General features: G+C 35.3%; 1 protein-coding gene and 1 long non-coding RNA gene across 5 annotated transcripts in view; one reads left to right on the forward strand and one right to left on the reverse strand.

Moving 5' to 3' along the window:
* CDH18 (cadherin 18) overlaps positions 1–24,687 on the reverse strand; it is a 656,995-nt gene that overhangs the window by 516,248 nt on the left and 116,060 nt on the right. The window contains exon 1 of one of the 3 annotated variants that reach the window (XM_087890243.1): positions 21,051–21,133. The exons of the other annotated variants lie outside the window; for them this stretch is intronic. The gene's annotated coding sequence lies outside the window, so the exon portion shown is untranslated. Of the gene's footprint in view, positions 1–21,050; positions 21,134–24,687 lie in introns of those variants that run through there. 3 annotated transcript variants of the gene reach the window in all.
* LOC117662475 (uncharacterized) overlaps positions 21,419–24,687 on the forward strand; it is a 44,657-nt gene continuing 41,388 nt past the window's right edge. For both annotated transcript variants that reach the window (XR_009622480.2, XR_009622481.2), the window contains exon 1: positions 21,419–21,586. This is a non-coding gene — a long non-coding RNA (uncharacterized LOC117662475). The remainder of the gene's footprint in view (positions 21,587–24,687) is intronic.

Genomic DNA, 24,687 nt, shown 5'->3' on the forward strand with positions numbered 1-24,687 from the left:
ATTATGATTTTATAATAATTGCTACATCATTTCTGCATAAGAATTGATTATAATACTTGTGCTTGTTTATACTCGTTTGACTAGTGTTTTTACACGGCTGCTCCTATGAAAGTTGGGTTGGATTTGCCTATAGATAAGGCATGTGTTATAGGATGAAGAGATAATTGTTTATAACCTGAAGACACACTAAATCTGTTTATACTTGTTACAAAGGTTGGAAATAACTTCTTTTTCTTTTCTCCTTATTCTATTCTTATTTTTTTCTTTCTTCTGTTTTATTTTATTTTTCTTTATACCTTCTACTTCTTTCTATTCTTTTCTTTATGTTTAGTTTGTATTAGATTTTACTGTTATAATAGGGTTGCCAGGTGTCCACTATTTAAGTGGACAGTCCACTTTTTTCACATTATGTTCACTATTTTTTTTCACAAAATAGTGGACTTTTTTTTTTATTCAAAAGCTTTACTCAGCAGATAATGCATTGGTCAATTATGGAGTGAACAAATCTGTTTACCAAAAATTATTGCTGGAAAATGACAATATTGTAGCTGCTCATTGCAATAATCACATTTTACACAACAGCGCAAAAAATGCATTAAAGCAGTTATCTTTTGATATCGAAAATGTAGTGCTGAAGGTTTTTGCCGAATTTTCGAATTCTGCGAAGAAACAAGAAGAGTTGACATCATTTTTTGAGTTTTGCGAGTCAGAATTCCATGAAGTTTTGCGCCATGTTCCAACACGTTGGTTAAGTTTGTTTAAAGCGATCGTAAGACTTCTTTTAAACTGGATACCTCTAAAATCGTATTTTATTTCTCTTGGATCTGATGAGTGCCATAAGGTTATCTGGAACCTTATTTCAGATCAGGAAAATGAACTCGCAAAGGACGATGAACCAACAATTTCAGAATTGTATTTATATTTCATGCACTTCTTCATGTCAATAATGCAAGACACCCTACTGAAGCTGGAAAGCAAGAAAATTCTTGCATGTGATCTTCACATTATCATGTGTAAGCTGCGTGATTCTTTGCAAAAAAAATACGATGAGCAGTTTTTTGGAATGAAAGTTTTATTTGCCTTACGTAAAAAACATTTGCCTGAGAATGCCTTGCAAAAGTTCAAGAAAGAAGCCATCAACGTGTATCAAAGAGCCATTGCGTACCTAGAAAAGTGGTATAATTTCACCGATTCAGTATATGAGACGCTAAATTGTTTCAATCTAATTGATCGCAATAATCCTCCAACTTTAGAAGAAATGACGAACATGTGGTTATTATCACCATGGCGAGAAGAACTTCCACCCAACACTCTCTTCGATGAAATTTCTGCCTTAGAAGAAGTTTATGTTCATCTGCAGGGCAATTCATCCCTTGATAAGTGGACGTACTTTTTCAAGAAAAAGCCAGCTCCAAGTTTACTGAAACTGTTCCAGTATTGTGCATCAATTCCGGTATCAAATGCAAACGTTGAACAAATTTTCAGTGTCATGGGAAATTTGTGGACTAACGAATGTAACCGACTGCTTGTACCATCAGTTCGAAGTGAACTTTGTATATTGTTTAATATTGCTCAACATTGTACTGAAATTAAAGAATTATTCATTAAACTCAAAGAATTGATCAAAGCTGCGCAGTCAAATAAAAAATACACACGACAGCAAAGTAAAATGTAATTTAATATTTTACATATTATTATAATATATTTGATGTTTTGAATTTTAAGTAAAGTTTTGAAGTTATTATTTTAATATGTGTTAAAATGTTTGTAAAAAAATATATAATTTAATTGTAATTTTTTTTTAATTTTTTTACTACTTAACCCCCTTTCCCCCCGCTCGTCCGCTATTTTTTGGAAGCAGACCTGGCAACCCTATGTTATAATCAAAATTCTTAATAAAAACCATGGATGTAAAAATAATGTAAAAAGAGATAATCACAGATCCAATTTAGTTTAGAAGGAATTTACACCTAAAATATAATTCTTAGGAAAAGGAAACCTACAATGGTAATAGATTACAGTATACATGAATTCTAGACTGCCAAGTTTATACCCAGCTGAGGAAGCTAAGTCAAGTTTATGTGGATATGAATATGATGGCTGAATAATATACTGACATAGCCAAATGGTTGCCATAATAGTCATGAACTGAGTAAACTAAAATTGTGCCAGCATAGATAATGGAATCTCTTCTATTTAACATTAAATTATTTATCTTGGAAAAAAATATTAGTTATCTCATAGGAGTTATGCTTTCCAAATGTATCCATTATTGATGTGTTAATTTTGAATAATGAAAATAATCCGAATTCATACCAATTAGCAGCCTATTTCTGTTTGTGTCAGAGAATAATTTGATTTCTTAGAAATGAAATCTGCAAACTGGCTATTTGTCTAATGTATTTTTTTGTCACTGCATGTACATTAAAGCCTCTTCTTCTGAAGTGAATCATTAATCATCTTTAAATCAATGAAAATAAACTTGGTGTATATATCTTGTAAATAATATAGCTCCAAGGTCTCAAAATTCCATCAACTCTTCCCCATTTCCCTTTGCTGTTGTAGCTACACATATACAAAAGAGTATTGTGCTAAGTTTCTTGCTTATAGAACAATGACTTTGAATGAATCACCCCTTTCTGTGAGATCTTATAGGAGAGGGCATAATCAGGGCTGGGATGCTGGGGGTTCGCAGGGGTTCGGGAGAACTCTAGCTAAGATTCTGTGCAATTTGGAGAGCCCCCAAATCCCACTCCTGGCTGGCCCTGTCCACCCCACCCAAGAGTCCCCAAGTGGCCTGTTTTGGATGCAGGTAAGTCCAGGGCATGCATGGAGGCTCAGGGAGGGTAAAAAATGGGCCTACTGGAAATTCGGGAAGGCTAGAAACAGGCCCATTGCCAGCCTCCAGAGTAAGGTGACCAGATTTTAACATTGGTAAAGAGGGACATTGTGGGCGTGGCTTATTTTGTGGGCGTGGATATCTGGTCATGTGACTGGGTGGGCGTGGCTAGCTGGTCATGTGACTGGGTGGGCGTGGCTAGCTGGTCATGTGACCGGGTGGCCATGGCTATGTGTATAGGGTAAGGTGAACAGATTTTAACATTGGTAAGAAGGACACCATTGTGGGCGTGACTTATTGTGTGGGCGTGGCTTGGAGGCCATGTGACTGGGTGGGCGTGGCTAGCTGGTCATGTGACCGGGTGGCCATGGCTATGTGTATAGGGACTACTCAGAGGGCTGAAAAGTCATTTCTGACAGGTCCTCACACTTTTGACTGGTCCTCACACTTATGACCATCCTCACATTTATGCCCGTGCAGTATTCTTAACAACCATGTCACTCATTTCACAACTGCTTCTCTTCACCATGGTGACAAGATAGGGCAAAAATGTAAAATGTGAGGACAGTCGTAAGTTCGAGGACTGGTCAAAAGTGTGAGGACCAGTCAAAAATAACTTTTTCAGCCCTCTGAGTAGTCCATATGCACAAAAGGACTAACCAGAGGGCTGAAAAAAGTCATTTCTGACAGGTCCTCACACTTTTGACTGGTCCTCACACTTATGACCATCCTCATATTTATGCCCATGCAGCATTCTTAACAACCATGTCACTCATTTCACAACTGCTTCTCTTCACCATGATGACAAGATAGGGCAAAAATGTAAAATGTGAGGACAGTCATAAGTTCAAGGACTGGTCAAAAGTGTGAGGACCAGTCAAAAATAACTTTTTCAGCCCTCTGAGTAGTCCATATGCATTAAAGGATACAGCAATAGAGAGGGATGAAGGAATGGAAATTAGAGTAGGAGTGAGGGTAAGAGAGGGAGGAAGAGAGGAGGAGAAGGAGAAAGGAAGAGGAAGTAGGGAGGAGAAAAAGAGGGTGGGGGGAAGAGAAAGTAAGAAGGAAAGAAAAGAGAGTGGTGGTAGGTTTGAGGAGAAAGATTGCTGTACAATAAAAAAGATGAAAGGGAAGAAAGCCAACCCCAAGCAAATATAAAGATATTAAGATTAAGAATGAATTGTTAAACTTTAAAGAATAAAAGAGAACAAATATGAATAAATGGCAATAATTAGAAACACACATACAAACATACAATGTATTTTCTTTGAACAGAATATTTGGCTGGTTCACAAATTTAAACAGCGTTTAGTCATTTCAATTAAATTTACAATTTCTATATTTCCTTTTTGCCATATTTATTCCTCATCTATTTTTTAAAAAAAACAATATTACCCTTCATCCTCATCTCTAATCTTAATCAAATTCAATTTTTCCCTTCTATTCTATATTATACCCCTTCCCATTGTCATCTATTTTTATATCCATCCTCACATTGGTTAATTATGTAATTATGTAATACAGTTGTTTAATACAAATTCAACATTTTAATATAAATCAATTAGTTATATAACTATCTTTTTTGTATATTAATCAATATGAACATGAATATTCCAATTATTTCCATGCAATCCAATTTCTTACAAATCAATTAATTATATTTACCAATAATAATAAACCAAATAATTTCCCCCATATATTCCTCCAAACCACAACTTAACCATTTCTGCTTTCAACACAATATACAATTATTAATAGTATCTCAATTATTACAATTCCCTAGTTAAATAGAGCTTTTTTTCTTTTGTGTTTTAAAATCTTGAACTCTCCTCTTTTGCCCAAAATTTCCCATTGTTTGCAGTTTTGTACCTACCTTTTTTGGTGAGGAAAAAGAAAAAGAAAAAGAAAGAAATCTCTCTCTGCCTCATTTTGTCACGTTGCAGGTTTAGTTTCGCTTTCGCCTTTGTTTTCAGTATAGCTAGGGGGAAAAAAATCTGCTCCAGGAACTTTTTGCAGCTTTTTGCAGCTAATTAACCTAGCGGAAGCTGTTAACAGGGGCTGTTTTTTCTATTTTTGCAGGCATGGGTCTATTCATTTTTTTTTAACACTGATCAGCTGTAGGTCGGCCCTTTGAAGCCCCGCGGCAAGAGTTTAAAGAGTTTTTTTTCCCTCTAGCCATCAGCGGGGATTCAGGAGGCAGCCGGGACTCAGGAGGCAGAATGAAAAATCGGGACTTTTTTAAAATGCCGCGGGACGCGGGACAAATTGCTCAAAAGTGGGACTGTCCCGCCAAAAGCGGGACGTCTGGTCACCTTACTCCAGAGGGACTCCGGAGCCTGGGAGGCCATTTTCGCCCTCCCAGAGGCTCGAGTAAAGCCTCTGGAGCCTGGTGAGGGCAAAAACACATACACCGCGGCCATGGTGCAGGAGGCCAACTAGCCACACCCAGCATGGCCACGCCCATCCAGCAACCGGGCAGAGAACCCCTTGCTAAAATTTTTGAAGCCCACCCCTGGGCATAATGTTAGATCTTCCATGACTGAGATGTGAAAATTTAGATGATCACTAGACTAAAACTGAAAATCATCTACTAGTCTTCTGGATTTTATATTCTAGATACCATACTTAATAAAAAGTCAAGCCTTTAAGTTCATTAAAATGGAAGTCTAGGTTATATGTACTATGCATTTATTTAAAATGAAGACAGCATTCATTATTCTATGTAGTAGGGGTAAACAACCAATTTTCAATTTTGTTTATGGCCCAAAGCAGCAATCAATTTAATTAGTTTTGACCACTGGCTCAGACTTTCCTATATTGGATGGCATTTTTATAACAGACTGTAAAAATTAACTTGAACTAATATTAGCCAGTATTATCTCAATACTGAGGGGTAATATTTTGTAATCAGTATGACTTGAGAATGCGATGGGCAGTATCTAAATTTGATGAATAATAAATGATTGTTTTTGAACCATTTTAACTACTAGATGAATAAAATAGGATATTGTTTTTAAGATAATATAAATACGCATATAAATACATGCATACAGGCTACAATTTTGCTACAGGCATTTTCAGTAGGAAATATAATTTTCACTCCTATCTCACTCCTACTTTCAAGTTTAGATTTTACAGGCCTTCCTCCTACTTGGAATTTCTACCCTGAACATTGTGTTTCTAGATGCCTCATTTTTCATTTGTCTTTAGATAACTTGGATTATTTTCTTCCCTGTTAGTCTATTTAAAGTGAAGTTATTTTGTGGGGGGTCAAGGTTGCTTTTCTTGCTAAGAAAAGCCATTTCCTTCTGCCTTTCAGTAGTGTTGCTGCAAAATACTAAACATTATTAACCAAATCCCATTTTGTTTTAATCACAGTCAGAGCTTATCAGAAGAAGCCAGCCTTTTTGTAATAGTTGCTGTTGTTGACAGCTGCATTCTCTTGAGATAACTGTTGGAGGTCACATTGTGGCAAAGCAGAAGTGAGGAGTGAGTGAGGTCAGAGGTAAAAGTAACTAGGGCACTCATTTTTTTTTTCTTTCTTCATTCCCACCATACAATATATGTCCTTGTTTTAGCTTTGCTGCTCATAGCTTCTTGTGAATCAATTTAAGAAAAACTGCTTGGGGATTAGCTGTGGAAGACAAATGGCAGATGAAAGAAAGAATAAGTTCTGCTTTCCTACTGCGAATTTCTTGTGTTCTCAAATTGGCAGGCATGTGAGTTCAGGTGGTGCAGATCATGCACAGTGATTGAATCATTCATGCATTCTTGCTCTTAGTATTGATTTGAATGTCACTGGTAAGAACAGGAACAGGGATTCCATAATGTCAAAAACATAACTCTTATTTTCCAGAGGCTTAGCTCTTTCTCATAAATGCAGAAAGGTGTGTGTTGTAATCCTGTTAGCAAATGATGAGATAGGGCTCATGTTCTTTAGTACAGTATAGGCAGTCTAGTAGGTATTTATTCTCAAAGCCATTAATTGTCTTTGAAGAAGAAATTTTATTGAATGACAGTAATCAAACATTGTAAAAGAAATTAATAAGTGAAAATTTAGCAGAAGTGGGATAAAAATGGACAAAACAAAAGGATACAAATATTTCAGTGTTGGTTTCTAATAAATCCGTAAGGTACCATGAATAGGTGAACAGGAAAGAGAAGTTCAATAAATTAATTAAAACTCATCTATTAGATCAAATAAAAACTAAATTTAAAAATGCCTATTTTAGGGGGGGGTTTATAATTTTTAACTGAATTTCAATGAGTATCAATAAATGAGAACTTAAATATAAAAAGCACAATCAGAAAAGAGCAAAAATCCCTCTAGCTCAGTATTCCAGTATATCATTTATCTTATTTTGTTTGTTTAGAATGTATTAAAAATTATTTTGGATTATGCACTATGTAAAGCAACTAACAATGGTTAAAAGACAATGATTGTAATAAAATAATAGTTTAGAAACAAACAATAATCAATAGTTCCAAAGCAGATATTGTGGTTAATATATCGGTAAAAACCAATAGTCCGGAATGCCCATAAGCACAGTATGAAGGAAACAGCTCACAGTTATTCCTTATCCAGAACAATTGTTACATAAAACTGAGTGGAAGTAGAAGATCTAGTTAGCTGTTACAAGTAATAGATGCCAACTTCTCATCCAGTTTGAATTTGTCAGATCATCTTATGAAGTGAGGGACATTATATTTTGTGCTAGCAGATCAAATAAATAAATAATACCAAAAAATAATCATGCACAATTCCCAATCCTGGTTAAGAATACAATTTATATGCCTAGATTTATATGGAGGATAGAGTAAAACCATGTTCACTGTCTTGGTTCTCTATGCAGCATTTCTGCATAGAGCTCTACTGCCTACCTTAGTACCTTACTGGAGGAGCAATTCTTGCTTCAGAGAGCTTGCTTTAATTCCCTTTAATCGCCATTTAGAATTCAACACTGTAGGGTGCTGGAAACATAGATAGCAAAAGCAGAGGCTCCATTGCACTGCTTATCCAGAGTGCGTAGGATGATAAAATATGATTCAGTTGACAGAACCAACAAAAATGGTCCATCTCTCCTTATACAATTCTGATCATGTGTAACATTTGAAAGATAGATATGAATCGGCACTGACACTATCATTCTAGCTAGCATCTCCGAAGGGGAACAAACTAGAGAAGCCTGACTTTTTCTTTCCTGTATTGACAGTCATCTCTTTTTGGGGGGTTGGGGTGGGGGGAAGGAACCATACAAACTGCTTAAAGAGGTTAGGAAAGTCTTGCAATTTTAAGGGAACTGAACTCTGATAAATTATCAGCATGCCTTTTTTTTTAAAAAAAAAAAACACCTTCTACATCAGCATGGGATCTAGGATCATGGGAGAATAGAATATATTCACTTCCAATTGCAGTTCAGTAGATACTGTATGTCTCTCTTCTCTCAAAAATAAGCTACCACAGTATTCTCAACAACTGCTGAGAGCCATCTGAAAACAGAGACCAACTTTATGAAATTACTCATATGCTAGCTGAGTTGTTTTGGGTTCTCTCCATGTGAGTTTACAGGAGCCAAACAAATGGATGCATTTGCAAAATAAAGACTTTAAGAAATCTATAAAATACTAGTAGGTAAAAGTAGGTTATGTCTTCATCATATAGACTGGCTTCTTTGAGGCTATCCCAAGTGAAATATCTTTTAAACAGAAGCCCAACTGACTATGAAAGAAAGGTAAAGAATATTGTTTTGTTTACTAAATGGAATAGAGGGGAGAAAAAAAAAGAAACGATATCAAAAAGGAAAAAAAATACAATGACAGATAAGTAGCATATACAGTATAAGGGTTTCTCATACATATCTTGAAATATATGAAACTTTTTACATAACAGTCTGTAAAAAGTAAGCATGTCTGTAATTGTCAATACATAATTTATGTCTACAGATAGAATACAAGTAACATCAGATTTTCAATTCACTTGGTAATTGGAACCATTGTTTCTAATGTTAAGAACCAGACACTTGGCAATAAAAAGAGCACAGATAATTATTTCCATTGTCCAGATGTCAATCTCCATATAGTAAGTATATAACTCAAAAAAAGAGTTGTGTATTCAGAAATATAAATAACAATGTTAAAAGCCTGAAGTAATTGCTAAAGTTAAACCCAGTCAAAACAATCATCAAAAACCTCTCTAACTAATATTAAATTTTGTTTCAAAATCAAATTAATATATGTATTTCCATATCATAACATAGCAATTTTAGGCTATTTATTGATTGATTTAATATTTTTGAACCACCCACCTCCCATAGAGAGGAACTCTGGGCAGTGCACAATAAAATGTTAAAATGTAAAACCAGTATATAAAAATGTAAGAAATAAGATTTAAAAGAAGGCAAGGGTGATTAACCACTGTTAAAATTTATTAAAAAGTGAAAGGAGGGCTCCCTCCTTTGGGCTCCCCATGTGAGGCCATAGAGCCATGTTTTGACCCCTTTTTGGAAGGAAGAAACTGGGGGCCTGCCTCACATCTGGGGAAGGGAGAATATCCTACAGGGTTGGGGCTATGACAGAGAAGGCTGCCTTCTTAGACGTTGCCAGTTGGACTTCTTTAACTGATGGGGTCTATAACATACTTTGTCTGTCTGACTGGGTTGGGTAAGCTAATGTGATGGGGTTGGGTAGGCTAATGTGGGACAAAGACAGTTCCATAAATAGCCTAGCCCCATGCCATGTAGGGCTTCATAGGTCACAGCCAACACCTTGAATTAGACCTGGGAGATAACTGGCACACAATATAGTTTATGAAACAAAGGTATTACATGAGCCCTTTTTTGGGTGCCCAAGATTGCTGGCTCAGCCACATTCTGTGACAGCTGAAGCTTTCAAATACTTTTCAAAGACAGCCCTACGTAGAGTGCATTGCAATAGCCCATGCCTATTTCAAAAGCACGTGTTTTGATGAAGAATTATTCTGATTGCATCTTCAATGACATGATGATTTATTCATCCTATTCCACCAGGGAAATTAAGTATTTAAGAATTAAAATAGTAATTGTTTTTCAAGTTTGTTGTAAGGAACATAACTGGGAAATTAATGGGCAACTAATCGAGCAAACCAAGTTTACAAATAATTGGGTTCTTGTCTTCCAATGGCTCTTGGAGATCCCATCTAATCTATATGCTACATGAAGCCTGGGAGAGCATGACTGCACTTGTTAATATTTATTTTTTAAATTACTATGGGAGGGGTAGTTACATTCCAGTTGCTGTTGAAATATTTAAGGGGAAAATAATCACCCAACTATTAAATGGGGCACAACTTTACCATCCCAAAGGATTTTGCCCATTTGGATCAATTCAAACCCATTTCTTGTGACGTATTTCAGGAGCTCCAAGGGCTGCATTAAGAGTGGAATGTGAACTTGTACTCAGTTGGAGACTCAGACTTGGTTAGTGAAAATTAAAGACTATCTCAGATTAAAATATTAACAGTCTGACTTTATCCCCCTGATTCATGACAAAATCTTAAATTAGATATATGAAATGGAACAGAAGACTGCTAGGATAGGCCTAAAACCCATCAATTTTAACTATCACTGAATTTTCTAAGGCAAGGACAATTATTAAACAATGTCTATAGGATATTGCCCTCCAGACTGATAGAGGACTTATTGAAAGGTCATTCATTGCTAACAATTTAGAGAGTTCCTATAAGTTGGCAAACTGCTTTAATGGAGTTTTATTCAAGCCTATTTGATGTCCACATAAATTTTACAGGACTCATACATAGGCATTCCTCTTCTGTTTGCCTATATGGTTCTGGAGAGGTGGAAACACCTCTTGCCATGTCCTAATATATATATTTTTTTTTTATTTATTTATTTATTTATTTATTTATTTATTTATTTATTTTATTAGTTTGTCAAACATGTACAAGATAGCAGGTATAAGTATGAACATGGACATGAACGAAGGAATGAATACAAATAAATGGGGACAGTAGGACAGGGATGGTAGGCATGCTGGTGCACTTATGCATGCCCCCTTTATGGACCTCTTAGGAATGGGGTGAGGTCCATGGTAGACAGTTTAAGGTTGAAGCTGTGAGGGTTTGAGGATGTAACAACAGAGTCAGGTAGAACATTCCAAGTGTTGATCACTCAGTTGCTGAAGTCATATTTTCTGCAATCGAGTTTGAACATATATACATATTGCCAGTATGCAGTTTATAATTTATTAGACCAATTTTAATACATTATCCAGGTAGGTGTGCTTTCTTTTATATTTGTTATTGACTGTTACAAACCATGAACTAACACTTCCTGGTAAAACATTAAGATATTAGAGTTTTAATCAGTACTAATGTTGTTTAAAGTATGTTGGGAAATGTATTTTAATTTTTTTTTGTACTGAATGGTTCTATTTTTGACTAATATCTGCTCATATTAAATTGAAATTGGAATGAATTATTCATTCCTTTTTCTAAACAAATTCAATGTGGCTGTATAAATTTGAAATATTCTTGGAATAAACTGTAATCTAAGATCTATAGAGATTTTGTTATTGAGGTTACATTTTCTTATTGTTTATGCAAAAGGAATTCTCTGATTCTTTATTTGATTAAGTTTTTCAAGTTCCATATCAAATGGCTTTATTAATAATCAATATTTATATACTGTTTAAATGTAAACAGTATTGATTCTCTTTAACACCATTTGCTGTACAACTTGCTTATACTCTTCATAAAATCAAAGTGCTTTGTTTTTACCAAAAGCAAACCTGAACAAAATGTCCTAGAAAAGGCTTTCTTGCATGTTGTTTTTGAAATAGTAAAATCATAGGATAATTTTCTAAACATTAGCTATCAAGGTACGAAAATAAACATTTATAGTGCCAAATTTTTCCTGACAGTATTTTTTTCCTACTTGAACTACAACACAGTAAATACAGTAAGTGATGCACTGTACTGCTATATCTCTACCAGTGATTTATAGCATATTTTAGTATCACTCAACTATCATTATGCTAGTAATATGGTCCCCAGTCTTACTAACGCTATATATTATTCATCTTATTAAGTTTTCACATGTAGCCATACAATTTTGTAGAATATTAACAATTGCAGTACAAAGGAAACACCTTACTGTATCATCAAATTTGCAAATCTATAATCACAAAGGGTGCAACTTGTAGGAATCTTACAAATGATCAACTGATCCCAGATTTGTGATTCTTCAGGAAATATAGTTTGAAGACATGAATGGATGATGTGTTCAACTCATCCCTGGCCCATGAGATCCACCTTAAAATACTTTTTCCCTTGTTCCAATTTGAAAGTTTGCTAGTTTCTTCAGGCACACACTCCAAAATGTTTTATACTAAGGTAAGGTCACGGGCAGGTGTCTGCCCACTTCCTATTGATCATCAAAGGTTATCTGGGCTCTCCCTTACCTTTAGTATCTAGCCATTGACTTTCAGTGCCATTCATATTTTACATGGCTATTGAAAAAGCAATTTCACTACTTCCATTTCTAAATAGGAAGAAATGGGGTATAAAGAGCTTTTCAGCCAGCAACACCATGGTAAAGCTGCTTGTGGGTTTACAATGGTGGCATTGGTTACAAAGGTGTTTCATTTCTTCTCTCCTCCCATTTTTCATACCAGTCATAAAAGAGAGGGGATGGAAATAAAGAAGGTCTTCTTTTCTACCAGGCCCATTGAATCATAGTCATCTAACAGAACCTAGATGGTTTAGAAAACAAACAAATAAACGACAACTTTCTCCAATGGAATAATCAAGAGTCTACATAGTATTCCACTTGAGGATATTCAAGATATTTTACAGGGAGTTTTATTTTTTATCACTTTATTAATGAACTGTAGTAGCACCTAATTTGCCTTTATGCAGTTTTGCATACCAACTTAATATTTTAAATTAAGTTACCCGATATCATCCTGGTTAGAATTTATCACAGAAAACTGAGACCCTATTTGTATTTATGCCCCAATGTTCATTGTTTTAAATTTATTGAAACTAAACTACATTTGGCAATGCACATCATATTAAAATAATAATTAAAAAAATGTTCTGAAAATATTTTTAAAATAATTATATCAATAGATCTAAATAAGTTATAATTGATAAATATAGCAGGTGTCTTTGTATTGGTAGAAATAAGAAATGTTTAAGCATATTTAATAGAAATGGTAAGAAAAGAATTGTGCAGTGAAAAATAATATTAACTTCATTAATATTAGCAACCATCCTTTTATAGCATTTTAAGGTTTATGCTAATAGTTTTACCTTCTGAGTCTGCAGACCTTGAGCAAATTGCTGCAAACAATTCTTCTACTAATGGTTGCTATGTTTTCTTGAGCTAAAACAAATGTTCCTTGGATTATCTAATGATGCATGCTATTGAAATAGAATCATGTGGAACAGGAATATTCATTTAGTTGGATTTACAAACTGCTCAGTTTCAGCTTACCAGAAGAGGCAACCATTTTACATATTAATGTGTTTCTGACTCAAAAGAGCTTCCAGTTTAAAGTACATATACAAATATACCTAATATCATACAGTTCCCTTTCATAATAGTCAATGTAATCCAAAATGAAAATAGTAAGCCAAATAAATTAATGGAACAGGATTCTGCAAATTCCATTCTAGGCACCGAAACAAGCAACAGTTTTAGCTGCGGTAGTTTGGTCATTCACTCTTCCCAACTTTCTTTTTGTATAGGAGAACATTAACAACATTCTTCCAATTAATAGATAGATGAACTCTTACATATACATTAAACATGTTGTACAGTAACTCAATCACATCCATGTTTTAAAATTTCTATGGTTGTAACATATAAACTATATTCCAAGCAGTGATTACATACTCCTTCCTTTCAGCCCCTTTCCATTCTTTCTGTGGAGATTGTTCCTAATGCTGTTTCATGTAAGACTCATATTTTTCTTCAATCCTTATATATTTCTTTGACTTCTTTTTCCCCCCCATGAACCTATCTTCTAAGATCCTTTCTGAGAAAGGTGCTAAAAATCTTTAAAAAATCTATTTTAATTCTAGAATTAGCAGCCAAACCTTCTCATTATTGGCATTTAATTCTTCATGTTGCTTAAATTGGAACAATTTAAATTACTGCTTTCAAAGTTTGCTAATTTGTGCTGTTCCTCAGTAGTACCTATTGTACCTATTTTAATATTTGTATTGCTTATCAATTGCATGCCATCCAAGTGTTTCAAGAAAGCAGCGATTTCAGATATATTATTATAAAGAAAGAAAAATGGTAGCAATTAAAAGCAAAGATTTGTAGCTTCATGTCTCATTCAACACACAGCAGTCCAGACTTCATATCCACCACTGCTCCATGACAGCTACTGTCATGGTCTGTAAAAGCACATTACAGACTGGTTTCCCCTTTAAAAATATTGCAAATGTTTTTGATTTTGGTTCTTTCCAGACTGTGAATCAGCTAATTCTTTATTGTCAAGTTTAATGGTTGATTGAGATGTTCTATTTTCCAAATATTTTATTACAATAGTGTTTTTAACTCAGCCATTTTGAAATAATTTATTTAGACTGGACTTTTCTATGAGTATATGGATTGATGTAAACAAACAAGGAGAGAACCAAGTAAAGAATATTTTTAAGATTCACAATGGAGAATTCAAGATACCTAGAGAAAGTAAAGAATATATAAAATATTTTGAATTTCTTGCTGAAGAAAAGCCGGTGATGCATCACAAGGAATTTCTATATGCTCCTCTACTCACCACAGACAAATCCCTTATTAAGCCTTGTCTCCCCAGAGAAGAGCCATGTAGAAACTAAGATAGCAAGGTGAAGTAAAAAGCAGGAAAATATCCATTTCATCTCACTTCTAGAAAATGAAAGAATACTTTAGATTGCCAGAACACTTGTTAATTGCTTCTATTGATTGTCTGAGTTTGATTGCTTTCTGGGCTACTGCCTGACATTTCCTTGTAAAATGAATTTTGCTTCATGCATTCTTAAAAACTGAAACTGAAACCAACATTTTCAAACATTAGCTCCCTTTGTACTGCTCAGCTCAGTTCTTCTTGGCTGACAATAATTTAACTTTCACTTGAGAAACATATGTTGCTAATTTTTTTTTTTTAACCAGAATTTGTCATGGAAAGAACAAATGCATACTGATAATTTTTCATTCTTTATCTTTTTGTCAAACATGCTTATCCTGAAGATGGATGAATGCAAACAAATCAAAATTGATACATAGCATTTTTACTCCAATTTAAGCAATATTGACTTGATATAAATACACAGGTTATGGTTTTAAATTTTTCCTAACTCATATTATTAACCCAAAATGCAGGTATAGGTTTGTATTTTTAGGTTTTATTTTAAAAATTCCTTTAAACCTCTCAGCTGAGATTGATATCACAGGAAAATACACAATATTCACTGAGGGCCTCATCAGTTTTTGACTGACACATTGAGGGTTCTGTTGAAAGGGGGGACACATTGTAAAAGTAGTATGGCTTACAGAAAGATTTTTACAAGTTGTTCGGGACTAAAGGTAAAGAGATCAGCCCCGTAAGTTAGACCAGCAACTCTATAGGAAAACTAAAACTATGCTTATTACAAATGGCTGTAATAACAACTTCTTGCAAGTATGATGGTTCAATACCTCTTCTTCCATCCTAGCTTGTACTGTTGCTATGACCCAAAAATAAAAGAGATCCAAGCATCCACAATCCCCAAAATCAACTTGAACCAAATTGCCCTTCTAAAGTTGCCACTACTTGCAGATAAGAGGCTATACTGTTGGCCATTGATATATATCAACACAGAAGATTTAAATGTAAACCCGATGTTGTTTATTTCTGTTTTAAAAGGCCCATCCATAGCAAATTTTTGAAGAAATTACTGTTAGGAGTTCTAAACCTCGAAATTCCAGGTTCCATGTAATCTGGTCCTGCTATAGCAGGGATATCAAACTTGTGATGACACCAGAGGTGGGTTTCATCAGGTTCTGACCAGTTCTGGAGAACTGGTAGTAAAAATTCTGACTGTCCCTGCCCCATCTATTCTCTGCCTCCCAAGTCCCAGCTGATCGGGTCCTAACCTTCCCCTGGATTGGGGACGGAATGGAGATTTTACAGTATCCTTCCCCTGCCATGCCCACCAAGCCACGCCCACCAAGCCATGCCATGCCCACCAAGCCACACTCCCAGAACCGGTAGTAAAAAAATTTGAAACCCACCCTGGATGACACATTATTGTCATGTGACGTATTTCAACTTTTTCCCTCTTTGCTAAAATGGGTGTGGTTGTGGCCAGCACATGATGCATCCAGCCCATGGGCAGCGAGTTTGACACCCCTGTGCTGTAGAGTATTTCTGCTGTATATAGCCAGCTATATCTTATTTTCTTATCAACCGTCTAAAGTAGATCAATGAAATGCAGAAGAAAGCAAAGATCCTGTACTTCTAAAAACTAAATAAAAGACAACTTAAGCAGATATCTTAAAAAAGTAACTTGTCTTCTGAACGAAGAAGAGAGCTGGTTTTATTTATGTTGATTACTTTAGCACAGTACCTGTGATGGAGTGATGGGCTTCCCAGAAAAAAAGTGCAGGGAACAATGCAATTAAAAGAAAGAGGGAAAATAAATAAAGCAGTGATTTCAGACACATGATTCACTGCTCTGGTTAAACAGAGTTACATTTTCATTCAGACCAAAATGTGAAGAGTGACTAATATAATTACAGACTTTCCAAGCTTAATGGGACATATTGAATTACCAAATCATCTATTTTCTTGGGTGATAGTTTAGAGGTGATTTCAGGTTACCTGAGCTCCCCCAACTAAGAAAAGCACATTTGCCTAGATTTGTTATAGTGAAAGTTTGGGACATTAATTTTTAATGAAACATTAGTAATATGTTTGCTTTATTCCACTGTTCCAAGTCACCTTCCAAATCTAAGCATGGCACAGAGTCTGTTAGATGTCACTGGTGCTCTAGTCCAGTTCAAGCCTAACATTTCTTCATAGGTTAGCTTGACTATTTGAAATATTTACTGAGAAGTCAACAATATGCTTGATTTCCTACAAGCACATGACACTATTTTTTTTTTTTTACATGAACTTGATTAGGCAAATTATTTAAAGGACAACTCTCGACTTCTGATATGAATGACAAATATATCATTGGAAAGAAAATAATTGTAAAGGCAAGAAAGTTGAAAATAGGACATTCTAACAAAAAATCAGCTCAAATTTGGACATGAGAGATTCAGTTTTTATGTCAGAGAGATTCGAGGAAGGATAGAAGTAGTAAGGAAAATCTGTCCTCTCTCACCTTTACAGTATTAATTCTCAAAGAGAGTCACATGTCCCAAATATAAAAGCTACATAGATACAGTTTTCTTCTATTAAATTGAACAGAAAATATTATATCTATGAAAAAAATATTAAGATATTATTATGGTAATAGTACTATCAAACTTCAAACAATGATATGGGTTGAACTTACCTCAGCAAAGGAAATGCTGCAGGAAAATTAATTCAAAAATCCTACATATATTTATTTTAATAAGTGCCCTGAGCCCAGTAGGATTTATTTTTAAGCAAACATCTATTGAATAGTATGAATTTCCTTGATTGAAGAGCATACAAACAACACTATATTAGGCTTCTCTTGTCCTAGAGTCTTTACAATATTCATTGCAAATCCTGTTTCTTGTTAACATTGCTCTTTATGACATATTATAATTCACAATTGGTAAAATTATAGTAATAATTAGACAGAAGGGAGAATTAGAATAAGGGCAGAGATCCAATCATATATCATTTAAAAATGAGTCTGTTCTGGTCCACCTGATAGATAGAAATTGTTAGCACATTGAATGAACTGTGGGTGTGGAGGTTGTGGTGAAGCAGTGGCTCCCATGGCACCCTGGCTCCTCAGCTTACCTCCTGGCCACCAAGCAACATGAAGATCCCTCCTTGCCTGCCTCTTCATCTCCCGGCCTGGCAGCAAACTTTCTGAATGGACTGGACAGCGCGTGCAGCTGGGAACTGCTGATTGAGCAGCTGTTGAGAGAGGCTGAGAGACTGAGGGTCACGGAGAGGTTTGGAAATGGCTGTAATGATGGCTAATCTAGAGGAGTAGCCAGCGAACTGGGAGCATGCAGGAGTAATGCCTAATTGCAGTATCTAAGGGAACAATGATTAATGAGTGGGGAGGAGCCAGGTTAAGGGTCACCTGGGTGATAAAGCTTTATAAAATGGTGGGGAGCACAAAGCATTAGCGCCAACAAAATCTTCCTGTATTGATTTATGGATGTTAGTTCGTGCTGGTAAAGGATTCAAACCATAATTGGTGCGTGTGGAGTTTTCTTTATACACTGAAACCTGACACAAATGGAAATTTTGGAGTGGAAAGAGCACTTTAAGAAAAACTGTTTCTATCATAAATTAGACTTTTTGTGAAGATTGCAATGAGTTTGTCTTTGCAATGGATGCTCCCAGCTTTTGTTTGAGCCAACATACAATTACATTCTGTAATATTAAACACATAGGAAGTTTGGTTTCCTGGCTTAGAACTGGGCCTGGAATATGAGCACATTCCCAACCTTACTGATCACTGATTTCCGCATGCCCAATTATGAATTTTTGAGTGGCTAATTGAAAAAAACAGGGTGATTGATGTCAGAAAAGTTTTGTTTTGTTTTTTTCTACTGGTAACATAGTGGAGTTTGCGGGAGCTTAAGAATTTACATATAAGCTCTGTAAGAAAGATTTCTGGGGCTGACTCTGTAGCTAGGAAAGAAATAGAAATATTTCAGAATATTGATAATGATGAACAAATTACTATTTCAAAATAAGACCTATCTGGAAAAGTGACTGTTAGTCCTTATTTTGGAGAAAGAGTTTTAAATAGTTGCCAGAGACCTTCCTTAATGTATGCACTTATAAACAATTACTAGAGTTTTGGCTTACTCAGTTTCCAAAATTTTGTATGTTAGCCTCCTATCTTCTTGACAATAAATCTAACTAATGAGACTCATTGTAAATATTTCTTTCTGCACCACACTCTGCTGTTAGTGTCGTGACAGCCTCTCTGTCTATGAAGAGAAACTTGGGGATCAGGGAGAGCTGATAAGGAACTTTTCTATGAAGAACCTTTAGAAAACTCATTTAATTTTAAAAATGGGCATCTGAACTTGTTTCTCCTTTCCTGCTAGCAGGAAAGGGCTGCTTTGTTTTCTGATGTTTTTCCACTGATTATGTGCAAGCTATCCTAGGAGGGTTATTTTTTTATTATTATTTTTTTTGACAGAAAAGTAAGGTATTGATGATTCAGATAAAGGGGAAAAAGTGTTTTCTTCAGAGACCTATTTTAAAATATTGATATAACAGAACAAATTCTAAAACTCTTGTTTTTTCGACAATGACTTTTAACATTTGCAGTCATTCTCACATCTGCCTTAAAAACTGCTCTCCTCTATTGCACACCTATTGTTTTTACTGAAGCTACAGTTTTGTTTTGTACTTCCGATTTCTCTGAAATTGTACAGAAGATAGTGGTTTATAGGTACTAGTTCCCCATAAGTCATTTGTGTTTTTTTCTCCTCTCTGTCCATTGTTCTGAAACTTAATATGAATTGAAACACATTGAAGAAGAAAAAAGTGTCAAAAATAAATGAATAGACCTAACTGTGTAATGTAGGTATATATTCTCAGAATAAGCAAACTAAATATATATTAATTGACAAATATTTTATATTGATTGTCCTGCTTGGCCAGTATGTAGTTATGAAGGAGATGAAATTTCAACTATATGTTGGAATTTATTACAAGAGGAAAATGAATTAAGGTTACAGTTAGCAGAAATTCTGGTAAACGAAAAGCAGGTCTTAGAAGATTTCCTCCATGGCTCAGTACCTTTAATTTGGATTTCTGAGTAGCTCAAGAGGTAATAGAATTAGTTTCTTATTGTGTCATATTTATGACTATCCTGTTTGGTTACAAAGGAAATGCAGTTGTCAAGCTCATCAGAGGCAAATAGAGTTTTAAAATGTAGTCATCTATATCCAATGTTCCATAAGTGAATGACTATGTAAAATACATACACTTCGCCAGTAGCAATGAACTTCAAAGCTGATATAGTTTATAAATACATCAAAAACCTAACTTTCGTTTCCCCCCCTAAGGAGATTAATTTTCATGCATGCACCATGAACAAGGATTAATAAAATTGTGCATATCTCTATTTCTATGAGATATGTAGAAATGCAAGTAGAGTGATATCTTATAAGGAATTGTAATAGAACTGCCCCTCATTTTCTGATACAATAGTGTTCTTATTCTATTGAAAAGATTTATGAAGATTGTAAGCATTAGGGGCAGTGCTTTGACTTAGCCTGCATATACAAGTACAGGAGGACATGCCATCTCCTAAATTAGACAACCAACCCCATACTATCAGCATATTGAACTGGAAATGCTGTTCCTTACCTCTGCTCAAGCTATTGTCTCCATCATTCTTCTTCCTGTGAAATAGCCTTACTTGGTCTTTGCTTTGGCATCATTGTAAAACAACAAATGTAGTGGTGAAATCCATTTTTTTTAACTGGTGGGCATGGTGCATGGCTGGTGGGCATGGCAGGGGAAGGATACTGCAAAATCTCTATTCCCACCCCACTCCAGGGGAAGGATACTGCAAAATCCCCATTCCCTCCTCACTCCTGGGGGAAGGATATTGCAAAATCTCCATTCCCACCCCACTCTCGGGCCAGCCAGAGGTGGCATTTGCTAGTTCTCCGAACTACTCAAAACTTCCGCTACCGGTTCTCCAGAACCTGTCAGAACCTGTTGGATTTCACCCCTGAACAAATGCATTCATATTTGGCTTTGCAGCGTCAGTGATAGCACTAGATAATCTCCATTTTAAACCCCACAAATGTAATACTGTGATATTTGGAGCCTACTACTAGATCTGGTGCTTTTACAACCATACATGGAAGAAGAGAAGAAGCCTATACTGACTGTAGAAGAGATGAAGCCCAATTATATAACTGTGGAGAATATAAAAGTGAGCCTATGCCTCAGAAACCATGTTGGAAGTAAGGGCCCATCATCATAACATGGTGCTTAAGAAAATATATTCAATTTTATGTTTGTATTCATAAAATATATAAATACCTACCCACCAAATTCTCAAGAAAAACCTCAATTATAATCTAGAATCCAATATAATCTATCAGTTTCCTGGGGGTGGAGTGGGATTGAGCAAATCCTATTTCCCCACAAGTGAGTCTTGCACCAGTCAGCTAGAAGGCAATCAAAATGTGATCTGTTCATCACAACAGATTTATGTTGGTCCTCCAATACCATATCATATCACAACTGTCCCACGACCAAAAAAAAAAATAGCAAAACTAAACAAGCACCCACCCACCCACACACAAATTTAACATGCAGCCATTGATATTTATTAGGTCATGGATGACATGGGACAACTCCATGGTTGCTATAGAAGTCACAAACCCATGAGCTGCCCCAGACTATATCCAACTAGATGGCCAATTGAAATCCCAAGTACCAACCTTGGGGACTTTATTGCCAACCAGCAATGGAATCTAGCAGCTCAAGTAGAGCTGCTGCTAGGCATCAGGGAGAACAGTATACTAGCAGCAATCCCAACTGTTTTCTGGAACCTAAAATCTAAAAGTATACTCAGCGGTAAGCAATCTTATTCCTGTATTTAGCCCTGTTACTTTTAAAGGATTGCTATTGTTTCTCTCTCCAACTTTTTAAAATAGCCTTCTTTTGGTAGGCAGCTACCTAACAGTTGTTGCAGACTAGAGTAACATATTTTATAGGTATAGATAGTTTAATTATTTCCAGCTCTGCAAAATATTTAGTTAGCGTCTTATTTATTGTTAAAGCACCAAACAGATCGTATGATATAAAAAATGAAAAAAAGCAAGAGGCAGGGCAAATTTAAGTGGCTGAATGTGATGTACCATTTGCAATAAATAATTTACTCAATTCATTTCCAATTCTACCCTTTGCAAGTTGTGTATAAATGCATGATGTTCAGAGCTTCATTGGGTAAACAAGATATGATCATAATGTTTTTCAGCAGCTAACAAATTGGTCAGCATACAACCATTCACCAGTTGCTGTATCTGTATTAAGGATTTCTTCTGAGCAAAATCACTACAGTGGGAACACTGGCATCTGTTCCTATCCACAGTTATGCCAAAATGATGAAATGTGACATGGTGTTATGATGTAAGCTCCACCTTCTAGTATTTACATTCTGAGTTAGACACAAATAAATAAGAGATGAAATTTCCATCACAACCTACTACACATTTTGTCCCTTTTCCCTTATGCCAGTAATAGATGTCTATACTGAGACTGTACTGAGACAGAAAAAAGGGAAAGAGTACCATAGTTCCCACAGTTGCAATTTTGGTTTTAACAACAATTTACAAATTGAGAGCTACGGGATTTGGCTTATTATAAACTGTTGGCAGAAAAGCTCCCAAGTATTCCTACAGCAAATAGCATTCATAAATGTTCTCAGGAATATCCAAGTTTTAATAATGAAATTTAGAGAGCTCTCTTCTCATCTAGTATCTAATATCCATGTCACATTTCCAAATATAAGTTTCCTTAGGTTGAGAAAATAGAGCCAAAAGTCTTTTGAGGCAGGCCAAGATTTCAGCTTGCTAAATTGGATGTACTAGCTTCACCATTACAGTATATCCACTGCAGGGGTGGGTTCTACTTATCTTTACTATTGGTTTGCAGCGGGGCCGCACACGCTCTTCTGCGCATGCGCAGAAGTGTTTTGATGACGTCAGGGTCGGTGGGCTGAGCCTCCCGCCGGTTTTACTACTGGTTCTATAGAACCGGTGCGAACCGGGGGCAACCCACCACTGATCCACTGTTGTTCTATGAAATAAGAACAGGATTATCCTTTTAACCTGGCATATCTTTTATAGGGACACAGGGGCTCGATGGCTAAGATGCTGAGCTTATTGATCGAAAGGTCGGCAGTTCAGTGGTTCAAATCCCTAGTACTGCATAATGGGGTGAGCTCCCGTTACTTGTCCAAACTTCTGCCAACCTAGCAGTTCAAAAGCACGTAAAAAATGCAAATAGAAAAATAAGGAACACCTTTGGTGGGAAGGTAACAGCATTCTGTGTGTCTTTGGCATTGAGTCATGCCGACCACATGACCACGGAGACGTCTTTGGATAACGTTGGCTCTTTGGCTTTGAAACAGAGATGAGCACCTCCCTTTAGAGTCGGGAACGACTAGCACATATGTGGGAGAAGAACCTTTACCTTTTATAGGCGCTACCTTTTTTCACAAGACATCAGTCAATTAATTTATCAAGCAGTGTCCTCAAATAATTATTCAAGTAGTAGCATGATCATCTGAACAGTCTTTTAACAATGAAGAGTTCTTGTTATTTCTTAAAAGAGTTAGAAAATGGAAAGCAGTAAAAAGGAAATTCTAATTAAACAACAATTATATTAACATCACCACCATCTAGGGATTTTGTTACTTTTTCAGTTATATGTATGCACTGTATTCTTTTCTCTTTTTTTCCTGCTGTTTCTTACTCAACAAAGTAAAATTATATTTGAAAAAAAAATAAAAGTTATGAAAAGGTTATAAAATCATTACTAGAAGGAAAGGCTTTTAAAATTAGTGGTGGAAAGATTAGGATTTTGATCTAAAATGGACTTCTGGGGAGGCATGGGGAGCTAAATATGTCTCAAGGAGAACAGAGATTCTTTTGTATGTTCAAGGTAGCATCTTTTTCCATATCTATTCTCGTAACCCGTCATTTTAAAACTGACTTTTAGATCAATCTCTGTCATGTGTAAGAAAACTTGTTCCTCTTCCACAACCTCTTTTAAACTCAATGTATTCAGTGACATCTTTCTGAACAATTTTTCACAAGTATCCTTCAATATATGCAATGTTACAGTGTTATCCTTATTTATTGCAAGATAATAAAGTACTCTCTATTAGTGGCTCAGATTTTAGTATTCTTCTCCTTTATTTCTAACTATTCTGATTCTCTCTAATATCCAAAGTCCCATCCTATCATCATTTTTTTTAAAGAATTCAAATCAGCAACATTTTGCCGGGGGAGGGATTCCTATAATTAATTTCAAAATCTTATTTCAAATTTATCTGGACCCTTAATCTGTTTGTAACTTTTCAAAATCAACTTCTAATCACACTGTTGCTGTTTACTTCAAAATTTTAAAGTCCTTAAATGTGTACTTAAAATTTTGAATTTAGAAATAAGAAACTTATAAACAAATTAAGGGTTCAGAAAAATTTGGAACATTGAAACTTTTACTATAAGATTCTAGAAATAATTGTATAAAAGTTTATTGTCCAAACAAAAATATTTTGCCTACTTTAAGTTGTAACAGACATTAGAAAATGACACAAAACATTGAAACATTTGAAAAACTAAAGAAGATCTTCAAGAATGGGGTCAGAATTAGTAGCTACAATATCAACAATATCTGTAATGATGTTTGCTTCTATGAATACACTAAGTCCAAAAGATATTAGTGAAGGAAAAAGAAAACAGTAATAGAAACAGTAATATTGGATTTTTTAGTAGTGTAGATTACAAAACAGGGAAGGCATTTAAAGTGAATTACAAGTAACAGGTAAAGAGAATGACACAGATTAAAAATTTACTGGATATACAAAACAAGCAGGCTGAAATTTTAAAAATTAAAGGAAAAATATAATAATAAACCAAAAAAAGTCACAGATAATGTCTTTTTATTGA

Source organism: Pantherophis guttatus, chromosome 3 (genome assembly GCF_059756535.1).
Source record: "Pantherophis guttatus breed Tessera chromosome 3, ASM5975653v1, whole genome shotgun sequence".
NCBI lineage: Eukaryota > Metazoa > Chordata > Lepidosauria > Squamata > Colubridae > Pantherophis > Pantherophis guttatus.